We start from the raw sequence: 11,746 nt of genomic DNA, 5'->3' as shown, positions 1-11,746 counted from the left end.
AAGACATAAAGTCATTCAATGCACTAATGTGTTCATGTGTGTACAATTAGCAAACAGATTTTCACTGCATAAGTAACTGCACAGTTACCTTTAAATAAAAGAAGATGAAGCACAACATCAGCTATCCTTAGTTCATATTGGACTAGATGCTACTATTCTCCACAAAGGTATGATTTTAAAACGATGGTTCTTGGAACGTTCCCTGGAGGTTTCCAGAACGTCCTAACATTCCCTGTTAGTTAGCCAGGAAAGTTTTCTTGACGTTAATACAACGTTCCCTGCAGGTTCTCAGAACATTCCCAGGACGTCCCCTGCCGGTTTGCAGAATGTTCCCGGGATGTTATCTGCATGTTCGCAGAACATTTCTGGAACATCCCCTGCCGGTTTGTGAAACGTTCCCGGGACGTTAGCACGACGTCCCCAGAAAGTTCTTCAAATGTCTGCATTAACATGCCTAAACAAAAATAATCAAACCAAAGAATAAATTTTTTCCATCGTTTATTGTTCAGAAAACACAAATAGTATGAACCATAAATTATACATTTTATACAAAGTTTTCATCCACATGAAATAGAAAGAGTTTAAACAACAAAATACAAAACTGAATTGCAAATATTTAAAATACATGAACAATATAATGCACAACTGGACAATTCATAGAAAATTTGCAGAACTATATGAGATTTTAAACAACAAAAATACTCATTTGCAAATGTATGATTCATAACTGGTAAAGTATTAAAATAATTAGCACTTGGAGCACAATATTTAAAAAAAAACATGTTTTAAACAACAAAATTGATTTGCAAATGTTTAAAATGTAATTAATTACAATATGATCCATATCTGGTAAATTATTAAAATAATCAGCATTTGCAGATATTTTAAACAAAATAAATTTATGCATGAATCAAGTGTGATAAATATTCATATAAGTATGATCCATCACTACTAAATTACATTTAAAAATATGCATTTGCAGACCAATACATTTATAAATAAGACATTTTAAACAACAAATGTTTCAAATATAGTGACTGGTCAATTATTCAAATAATTTGAATTTGCAGAAAACACACACACACATTTATATATATATATATATATATATATATATATATATATATATATATATATATATATATATATATATATATATATATATATATAAGACATTTTAAACAACAAAATGGATTAGCAAATATTTTAAATGTCATTATATAAACTTTAATTTAATAAAAGAGTGGGAGAAACTTTCTAAAAACAAAACAACAATTGTGGAAAACAACTCACCATTTGATGTTGTGAAATGTTTATTAAATATAATATTGAAAATTTATCTGCATTGTCTGTTTACAATGTTTATAATTGTGTGGTGCTAACTTTAAAACCCACTAAAAATAGCTTCCTCAGTCACCTGTTCCAAATAGTTAGAAAACTTTTGGCTTGGGTTTAATGTATGACAATTATTGTTAGGCAATAATAAAAAATAAATAAATAAATCAAAATTAAAAAAAGGTTGATAGTAGTGAGAACATGTCTATCCGTCATTGGTCTATCCGCTTGTTATGTGTGACGTCACGCGAAGTGGCATCCGGGTCCCAGCGCTCATGAAATGGTAATAATAAACGTTTACAAAGCGATTTAATACTTTCGAAAATCATGATCGCATTATAAATGTCCATGCCTAATATCCGATGGCCAGAAAGTGATTATGTTTTAATAAATTGTTAAAATTTTGGTATTTGTTATGCAGCAAGCCCAGAGATTGTTTTGTACACTATGATTTTATATAAAATTAACTTTAATGTGTGATAGGAATAAAACGTGATCATAAACGAATGATTTCTCCACTCAAACGAGTGGCGGCTTGGACCCGGAAACAGTATTGCATATGTCACAAACATATGGAAGGCCGTTGGGGCCAAAACGTCTGCAACAAACGTGTTAACGCGTAGTTGCGTGTTAACACGTAATTTACGCGTTAACACGTAATTTACGCGTTAACACGTTGGTACGTGTTAACACGTCATTTACGTGTTAACACGTCTTTTTTTAAACTAGTCTCATTTTAAAGTGCTATCATTTACTAATTTCTCCAATTATCCAACTTATTATATGTATAATGTAATTTCACTTAAATCACAATAAATGTTTTGCAGTCAATGATATGTAGCAGATATTTAGTATTATGAAAGGCCAGACATCTTCTGTTATGTTATGTTTGATGGCATAATAATGTATAATAATAATGTTTGTTATTCAGCTGCTGAGATTTCTTTGAAATATGTGTCCAGAGATATCAGAATGAGATTTATTTGACAAGTGTCTGCAAACACACAAGGTGTTTTTTTTTCCTAGAAGCACATATAGAAGCACATATACATACAGTATATACATACAAATCAACACAAGAACACAATGACATAAGTGGATAAGGTAAATAATAAAACATTATGGATACAAAATCATATACAGTAAGGGTTGTGTATATGTATGACTAAAACAGGAAGCAACTAATCTAATAATAAAGATGTATAGAGAAAGATATGTAGAGATCTGGAGGTTGGGCAGGTGCACTAATCCTCTCCGCTGTCCTGATAGTCCACTGCAGTCTTCTTATGTCTGATTTGGTGATTTCTAGATGGCACTTAGAGTTTTTTTTATCTGATCTTTTTATTTATTCTGATTTATTGTTTGCAAAACTTTACACTATATACTTTTGTTCTCTGTACTAGAAACTCCAAATCACCAAGACAAAACATTCTTGTGTGCAAACAATTGACAATAAATAATTGACAAGTTTTGATAAAACTGTAATTAAGCTCCTTTCTGCCTGTTGAGAAAAGCCCAAGTTTTGATATATTAAATTAAAATTACAAGACAAAAAGTCGAAATAATGATTTATTAATTCAAAATATGACTAAATAAATCTGTAGCAATGACATAACGACAATAGATGGCAACAACTCACCATTTAAATGTGTAACTTAATTCTCTAAAGAGGATTAATCTAATAAAACTTGTTTTTTTTTTTATAAATTTTTTATATTTCAGTTATTGAATCTTTAACTGAATGTCATTTTTTTCATGCATGCAGTTTTCATAAACAAGCTAATGAAAGAATTTAATCTCAAATTAATGGTCCATGGTAATTTGACAAGTAACTTTGCAATGTAGTGGGTAACACATGCAGTTTAAGTCAATTCAAAATGAAGTGAATTTAAAGTAATATTTCCCACATTATCTTTAACTAACCAAGGTCAATTTCACAGTATTATTATGCCACAGTATCCATGAAACAAATTCTTCTGGAGTCATAAGTCTTATTTCTTATAGTTATATTATAAATATTAAGGTGCTGCAAGCAATTTTTCATCTTGACAGGCTGGCAAAATTCGGCATGTACACTCTCTCTCAAAAACAAAAACAAAAAAAATTGTGGTCAGGCATGCACAGAGTATCTTCTTTCTCACAATGAGTTTCTTACTTCTATCATTCATCCAACCAAGTTCATTCTTCCAAAGTGATCTGGGAACAAGGTCAGCGCTGCAAATAGCCTGTAAAGCCTGCCCTGGCTCATTTAAAGTGATCAGCGCAATGAATGATAATGTCATTAAAAATTAAAACGGGCTTCTCTAGAACTGTAAATATTGCACATTATATAACAAATTGTGTTAAAGCATACAAGCATATAGCTGACTTGTGCACTTCATGCTATTCTTTCTTCTTGCTTATTTTGCAGATAACAGACCAACAAAAAAATACATTAAAATAAAGATACAAATTATATCAAATGAGTTTCAAAAAGATATTTTCCAAGACAGATATAAAAGTGTATATCCTTTTATAAAAGTGTATATTTATGGGCAGGAACAAAGTTTTTGTTCCTGCCCATAAATAGATTTTTGTTCTGTGGGAAATAGGGGTTTATTTAATGTTACACTGTAATTGGGTTACAAGCCCGTCATTTGTTTGCTACATTTTTAATTTGTCATTATGTTAAAGATTTTCATAAGTACCTGATTTTTCCTTGTTCTAATGTGCTTTCATTTTCTCCTCACCTGCTGCAGGAGTTTTGAAATCGTAAACAATAATGAAATCTGGTTACAGCACACACAAACCTTAAACGTGCGCACACTACAAGACCAGAAAACTGTGGCACAGCACACTACAAGATATTATTAAGATTATGATAAGCCTGATGGAGCACATAACCTGATTGCAGAATAACTCTGCTTTATGATAGGCTAACTAACAAATATTTGACCAACTGCCAGAGCGAACAGCCTGCAGAATGAAAAAAAATGCTGCTTGAAAAGAGCACAGTCCAAACAAATGTCTAATATTATGAATAACAAAAATAAAACACAAACTACTATTATTATTATTATTATTATTATTATTATTAATAATAATAATATTATTATTATTACGGATCAGAGAGAAGACAAAGGCAGATTAACAGAGAATGGATATTTAATGATACTTTAAACAATGTTGACGTTGTTCAGAAAAGAAATACCCAATACCAACAAAAAGAAGACAAACAAACAGAACTTAACTTCGGGTTGTAACAAAAACAAGATGATGCCAGTCGAGGTAAACAGTACAGGATTCACAGGACAAGATAACAGACAGGATGACAAACTGGTGAGCAGGCAGGTAGGCATGCAGGCAGGCTACATCGTCAGGTAAATGCTGTCACACCGAAGAGAAATAAGTCTGGCTAATAACAAATAAATCAAACCATAAATGAGTGAGTGTTCCAGGCTTATGTAGTGTGAGCAGTGATGAGCAACAGGTGAAGGTGATTAGTGATTAGTCTGGTGATTGGGGCTGTTCAGGTGCAGTGAATGAATCTGACAGTCCAGAAGGATTCCTGACAATTATTATTATAAGCTAATATCATAATAATGGGATGTGCCGTGCTTTGACTTGCTATTTATTTCAAAAGAAAAATTGTTAGTTGTTGCACTGCATAGCTTATAGTGTGGAAAAATATAATTCACAATGCAACAAAACCCTGGTCTGCAGTTACAGTACTGTCTCTCCCTCTGAATTTTATTTTCTATACTTAAATTTTCTAAACCTTACATTTTAATGTTTAAGCATTTTATTTCATTGGCTACACATCTGGGTCATAGTAACCACACACACAGAATAAAGTGTGGCTAATGAAAAAAAATTATAGTCTAAGCATATTATAAATTAGCTTGTTAATTTATTCATTTGTTTGAAACCAACACAATTCCCACCAGCTTTTCTTATTAGGCTTTCAGGACGTTGTCACAGCCATGAACGGAATAACTGGCTTTATTAATAGCCTAATTGTTATAATTTGACCAACTGCCTATAGGCACAACCTCAAAATGGTTTCTGGCAGTTATAAAAAAATAAACGCATGCACTCAAGGTGTGCTGTAATTCTCTTTCATATATGAAATAAAAGTTTGTATGTTAGAGAGAAACAGAATTGCGGCTCATTGCGTGCTTTTACTTAATTTTATAAAAGCCAGTAAGAGATATGCAAACTGGGACATAATGACACCTATTTTAAGGTTTTGCTTCTAGTGGCAGGTAATCAAATATTACCATAATAATAATAATAATAATTATTATTATTATTATTATTATTAGCAGGTTGTTGTTATTCCGTTCATTGTTGTGACAAGGTCCTGTAAGCCTAAAAAGAACAGCTGGGGAGAATCATGTCACTTTTAATAAATAAATAAATATATAAGCTAATTTATAATAAGCTTAAATTATATTTATTTACCCAAAGTGAATATATATATATATATATATATATATATATATATATATATATATATATATATATATATATATATATATATATATTTAGTATTATATTTATGTTTAGTATAGGGGATAAAATAGTGTAAGTATAAAAAAAAATATTTAGTCCCATAGCCTAAACCGAAACGAGTAGGCTATAGGCTATAAGATTTTTATTTTCAGAGAGATAACTGCAGGGCCGGGGTTTTGCATTGTGAATTATATTTTTCAATACTATAGCTAACAATTTTGCTTTTAAACTACATAGCCAGTCAAAGCACAGTATAATAAGTAAAACTGGCCACAATTTAATTTGGATGCGATACATTGAAAGGAAAATATACATTAAATACAAAGGCTGGTTATTTTACTGGTGATGAGGCACACTACAGTGTAACCTTACATTTTACTCATTATTTTAATTTATATTTTGTTAATTAATACTTAAATGTAAAAATGTTATTGAATCTACTTATAAAGATTTTTTATTAACTTTAAAAAATGTCTGGTGCAAAGTTTAATAGCTGTTAGTTGTAAAAGTTATTGATGTGCTCTGGCTCCTTTAAGAGAGGTGCACCGGAAAGTAGGAGAGAGAAAAAAAAGGAAGTGGAGAAAAGTTTGACAGATGCAATGCTGTTGTAATGCTGATTGTGAATGTCATGTTGATGCTCCTGATTAAAGAAAAACAAATGAATTTTTACCCTGGTAACCCTCGTTTATTTATGATACCCACGTTGGAGAGACTGGTGTGTAAACAGCCAGAAATAAGGGTTACAACAGATTTTCAGCAAAAATATTATAAGAAAACTTATTTGACAACCACAGATCCTATCAATCTCATAACAAATGCCCTAAATTACCTAGCCTAGTTGACAGCAAGCATCAAGTGTTTATTGAGACTGTGTCTGTCATCTGTCTTTATGAAGCATTAAACAGAAGCGCATACGGTGACCGCAGTGATGTTCAGCTGACGAGGCACATTTATTTAGCCTGTAACCTACCCTATAGATTTTTTTTTTTACATGTAATGTTCTTAAACTTTTGTTAAAATGTATATTTATAGTTTATATATAAAATATAAATATATAAAGGCCTGGATAAATTATGTATTTCATAAAATGATTGTTTATGGACTAAGCAAACTGTAATTTCCAAATAGAAAATGACTTAAGTTGAATTTTTCATTAACTGTGTTAGTCTGGGGTTTAATTTCTCACGAAGGTGAAAAACTCTGATGCATGCAATCTCAGCATTGTCAAAATGAAAATCAAGCAAAAAGAGAGAGAGAGACAGAGTGCATGCGCGAGACGACTCATATCTCCTTGGTGACGAATCTTCATTGACTGCAGATTCCAGTAGTAAGAGCAGACTGTGAAGGTTTAGTAGCACATTTTTATCCTAAAGTATTGCTGTGCACCAGGCCCGGAATGGCTAATCGGGAGGACCGGGAGAATTCCCGGTGGGCCGGTCCGTTTTTTGGCCGCAAGGGCCGCTGTCCCTAGCTGCTTGCACTCTCAGCAGTCGCACTTTTTTCATTTAGTTATTTATTTGACCATAGACTCACTCTTTTTATTCATTATTTTGCTGCAGCTCCACGCTTTTTATTTATTTTCTCGCAACCCCGTGAGCAAAATGCAGCCTGCAGGTTCATGATGGCGTAACTATAATTCGACCCCAAACAGCGGCACCTTAGTTAATATAAGAATTCGAATAATTAATATTAATGATTATTACACCTGCTCAATGAAAATCAGATGATTCACTTCATTAATAATTCTGACAGAAATTGATCAGAAATCTAGAAAGGGGAGAAAAAGATTGAGCCATCAATAGACAATCTTTTTCAACAGCGCCATTGTGGTCCAGTGGTCAGCATGTTGCATTACCATACTACAGGACCGGAGTTCGATCTTTACCTATCTAATTTAATTAATTTTTTTTTTTCATTTGGGTTGTTGAACATTTAAACTTCTAAAGCAGCTGTTTTCTTGAAAAAGACGTGATCGTGTCATTAGAAACTGAATTGGAAATAACGTTATTTTAATATAATCAGTCGTGAACTAAGGTGGGCCGGTCTAAGGCTTGAAACTCCAGGGCTGAAAAGGAGTCCCACTCCGGCCCTGCTGTGCACACAACATAATGAGTGACACATAGTTAAAAAAGAGGATAAACTGTTGGTGCGCGTCTCGCTGGCGCATCTGTGACCAAGACAGAACGTGTTTGTTTGAGATGATCAAGAGCCACGGTATCCAGAAACCACCAAATGAAAAAGATGAACCACATCCAATGGATGTCTTTGTGTAGTGAACAAGCATGAATAACATGCAGGTTTTGGAGTATTCATGTGAAATTCCTAGCTTTAGCTTATATGTTTTTCATGTTTGTTAACCATTTATTAATATGATTTACCATTAACAAAGCATTTGTTGGTGTAATTAATAACCTTATTGTAGTGTACACTCAGCATTATCTAATGTTACATTTGTTCATTAATGGTTCTTGTAAGCACTAAGGTGTTAACTAATTTATTAATTAACACTGTAACAGACGTTAATAAGAGTTATCTTACATTTCTTCATGTTTAAGGATCACTTTATTTCTATTGTTTATGGGGGACTTTTATTTTGACAAGAAATCGTTTTTTCAGAGCTAAAAAGTTATGATGAGAGAACAGTATGGATAGCAGACATTTCATGACGGTTTAACAGAGCTCGTGTTAAAAAGGACGGTTTGTAAGTTATTCCTCGCTGCCAAATATGTTGAGCTTCTTTAAAGGAAGTGGAGCAGATGACGTAGGCTCAAGGTAGCCATTGTGTAACGAAACGATAGCTCGCATCACCACATTAATATTCACGAGAAGTATTACGAGCTGTTACGACAGACACAGTCATCGTGACAACACAGCTACGTTTTACTTGAATTATTCATGATTCAGTGACCGAAGCACTACGTTGAGCTTACGGTGACCTTACCTCATCATCCAAGATCATGACGGGAGAGTAACGCACGCGGAAGTGCGTTAAGAAATACAAACCGAAAGCAGCAAAATACAAAGCAACAGAGTTTTGCTGCTGTTTAATGTCGTTCATCATGGGTAACACTTTACAATAACAGCATGAATAATGATGTATTAATATGTAAACTAAACATTACTTTATTATTAACTAATGATGAGTTAATGCATGCCAATCATGAATTAACTTTAAGCATGAGTCACATGAGTTCATGTGTGAATAACGGCTACCTTAATTGTTAATACATGTTTATGTCTAATTTAACCATCATGAACTCAAGATATGTTAATGTATAATTATATTGTGACTTTTCATGGAAGGGCACATCATCATTAATCCATTCTTAACTACTCATGAACTTCCTATGCACGTCCATCTAGTATTTTTACACTGAATAACAATTGTAAAGTGTTCTGGCAGCATCAACATGAACAGGAATTCATGAGTAGGTAATGATGAGTTAATGGTGATGTGCCCCTCCAAGTCATGACATAATTATACATTAACAACTCACAAGTTCACGTTAGTTACATTTAGCTTAAACTTAAATGTTAATTAGTACATTAATTAACAGCATGTACTAACAAGTAATTAAGGTAGCTGTTATTCACACATGAACTCATGTGACTCATGTTGTAGTTTACGTTAGTTCATGATAATTGCATGCATTAACTTATCATAAAATCATTCATTCATTTTCTTGTCGGCTTACTCCCTTTATTAATCTGTGTTCGCTACAACAGAATGAACCGCCAACTTATCTAGCATATGTTCTACGCAGCAGATGCCCTTCCAGCTGCAATGCATCTCTGGGAAACATCCATTTACACTCATTCACGCTCATACACTACGAACAGTTTAGCCTACCCAATTCAACTGAACCGCATGTGTTTGGACTTTAACCGTAGCACCCGGAGAAAACCCAAGCGAACGCGGGGAGAACATGCACACAGCACACAGAAATACCAACTGACCCAGCCAAGGCTCAAACCAGTGACCTTCTTGCTGTGATTCAACAGCACTACTGCGCCACCACGTCGCCATCATGAATTTATAATAATGTTTAGTTTACATATTAATACATCATTATCAATGTACTGTTATTGTAAAGTGTTACCAAATCAATTATATAATTTAAAAAATTATATAATTACAAATAAATATCAAGATATATCATTTAATTATATATATATATATATATATATATATATATATATATATATATATATATAAATATATATATATATATATATATATATATATATATATATATATATATATATATATATATATATATATATATATAATCATTTTCAGATAATGATAACTCGTTATAAAGACATCATTTCATTAATTCTTTTTTTAAAAATAATGCAGTGACACATTTAGTTGGATCTTATATGAAAGCAATTGGCATGACTAGAATGCTAGTAAAAGGATTTTCACTCCAGTGTGGTGATACATTAAAGTATTTAGCGGCGTAAAAACACCAATAATACACATGGCCACATCTTACGCCTGTTTCACACCGCAAGCGTCAGCGGCTCGTGAGCAGAGCGTGAGCAGCGCGTTTGTCGAGCAGTAGCAGCACGCAGGCGTTTGCCTTTCACACCAGCTGCGTCTGCAGCGCGCAGCTCTTCGGCAGCTGCTGCTGAGATCAACCTATCTCTGTCTATTCTATCTAATTACCCATGTCTCTCTATATACAAATACACTTTTTAAACTTTTCATCTGCACCAAGGCCCCACCTATGCTGTTTCATTAACCTGCAAATATTTATTTTACAAATTTTATAGATCAAATAGTACTGTATGCTTCTAAAGCTAACTTATATGAGAAGTGTCTACAGTCAGAAGACAATCACCTGTGATATCATGTCATTTGTTTTTTGATTATCAGGTTGCTGTAGACCTAGTTATAATCATATTTATACAATATAGTTATAATGATATTTAAACATGATCAAACTAGTGTTATTTTCTCCGCTTCAGTGATGTCCAGCGGCAGAATACAGCTCGTTAATTCATGCTCGTGCAGATGATGAGACGGACAAAAGTAATTAATGCATGCCATTCTTTTACTTATTTTCGTGTTGTCAGATTCACAGTGCAAACAGCTCCCGGTAAGAATAATTCGAGTGAACATAAAACAAAGCCGATTAAAACTTTCTTGCTCTGCTTAGCTGCACAGAACACAGCGAGCTCACATAATCCAGCATGCGTGTCGCACTACACTACCCACAATACACTTCGCTATGGACTACAAATCCCGTAAATATTCCATTTCCCCTCTCCTACAACACTAGTGTGCAACTTAAGCAAAACTGATAGTAAAATTGTTTTACATTCGGTTTTGTAGTTCGGGCCTAAATAAATGTTTGTTGCCGTTTTTAATCGTTTTAAGTTCATTTGAATGACTATATATAAACCATTTGACATTATTAACGCATTTATTGGGTAAAATTGCTACTTTTTACTGTCATTCGATGTGTTTTGGTCATTATCAATGCACTGTCACTTTAATTGAGCGTGAGCAGCGCGTCAAAAATAGACCCAGCGCCGAAACTATCGCTGCACTGCTGCTTCGGCGACGCTCACGCCTCGCTCTGACGCGCTGCTGCTGCGTGCGGTATGAAAGCTCTAATCTGTTAACATGGACGCCGAAAACACACGCGCTGCTCACGCGCCGCTGACGCTTGCGGTGTGAAACAGGCGTTATAGGACACATATATCACACAGAATAACAGAATAATGGAAATATATTTACTTTGTGCATGATTTATTCAAATTACTGTAAATATAGCTATTAAGCCATATGAAATGTGTAAATCTGTAAAGTATCTGAAATACAAGTTCATATTTGAATTATATATATTTTTTTTAAATATTGAAAAAATGGGCAACACTGTTCTGCAGTGGGTAGTACTGTCGCCTC

This window comes from Danio rerio, chromosome 3, assembly GCF_049306965.1.
Source record: "Danio rerio strain Tuebingen ecotype United States chromosome 3, GRCz12tu, whole genome shotgun sequence".
Lineage (NCBI taxonomy): Eukaryota > Metazoa > Chordata > Actinopteri > Cypriniformes > Danionidae > Danio > Danio rerio.
The sequence above is the reverse complement of the archived record's forward strand: the minus strand, read 5'-3'. Positions refer to the sequence as shown.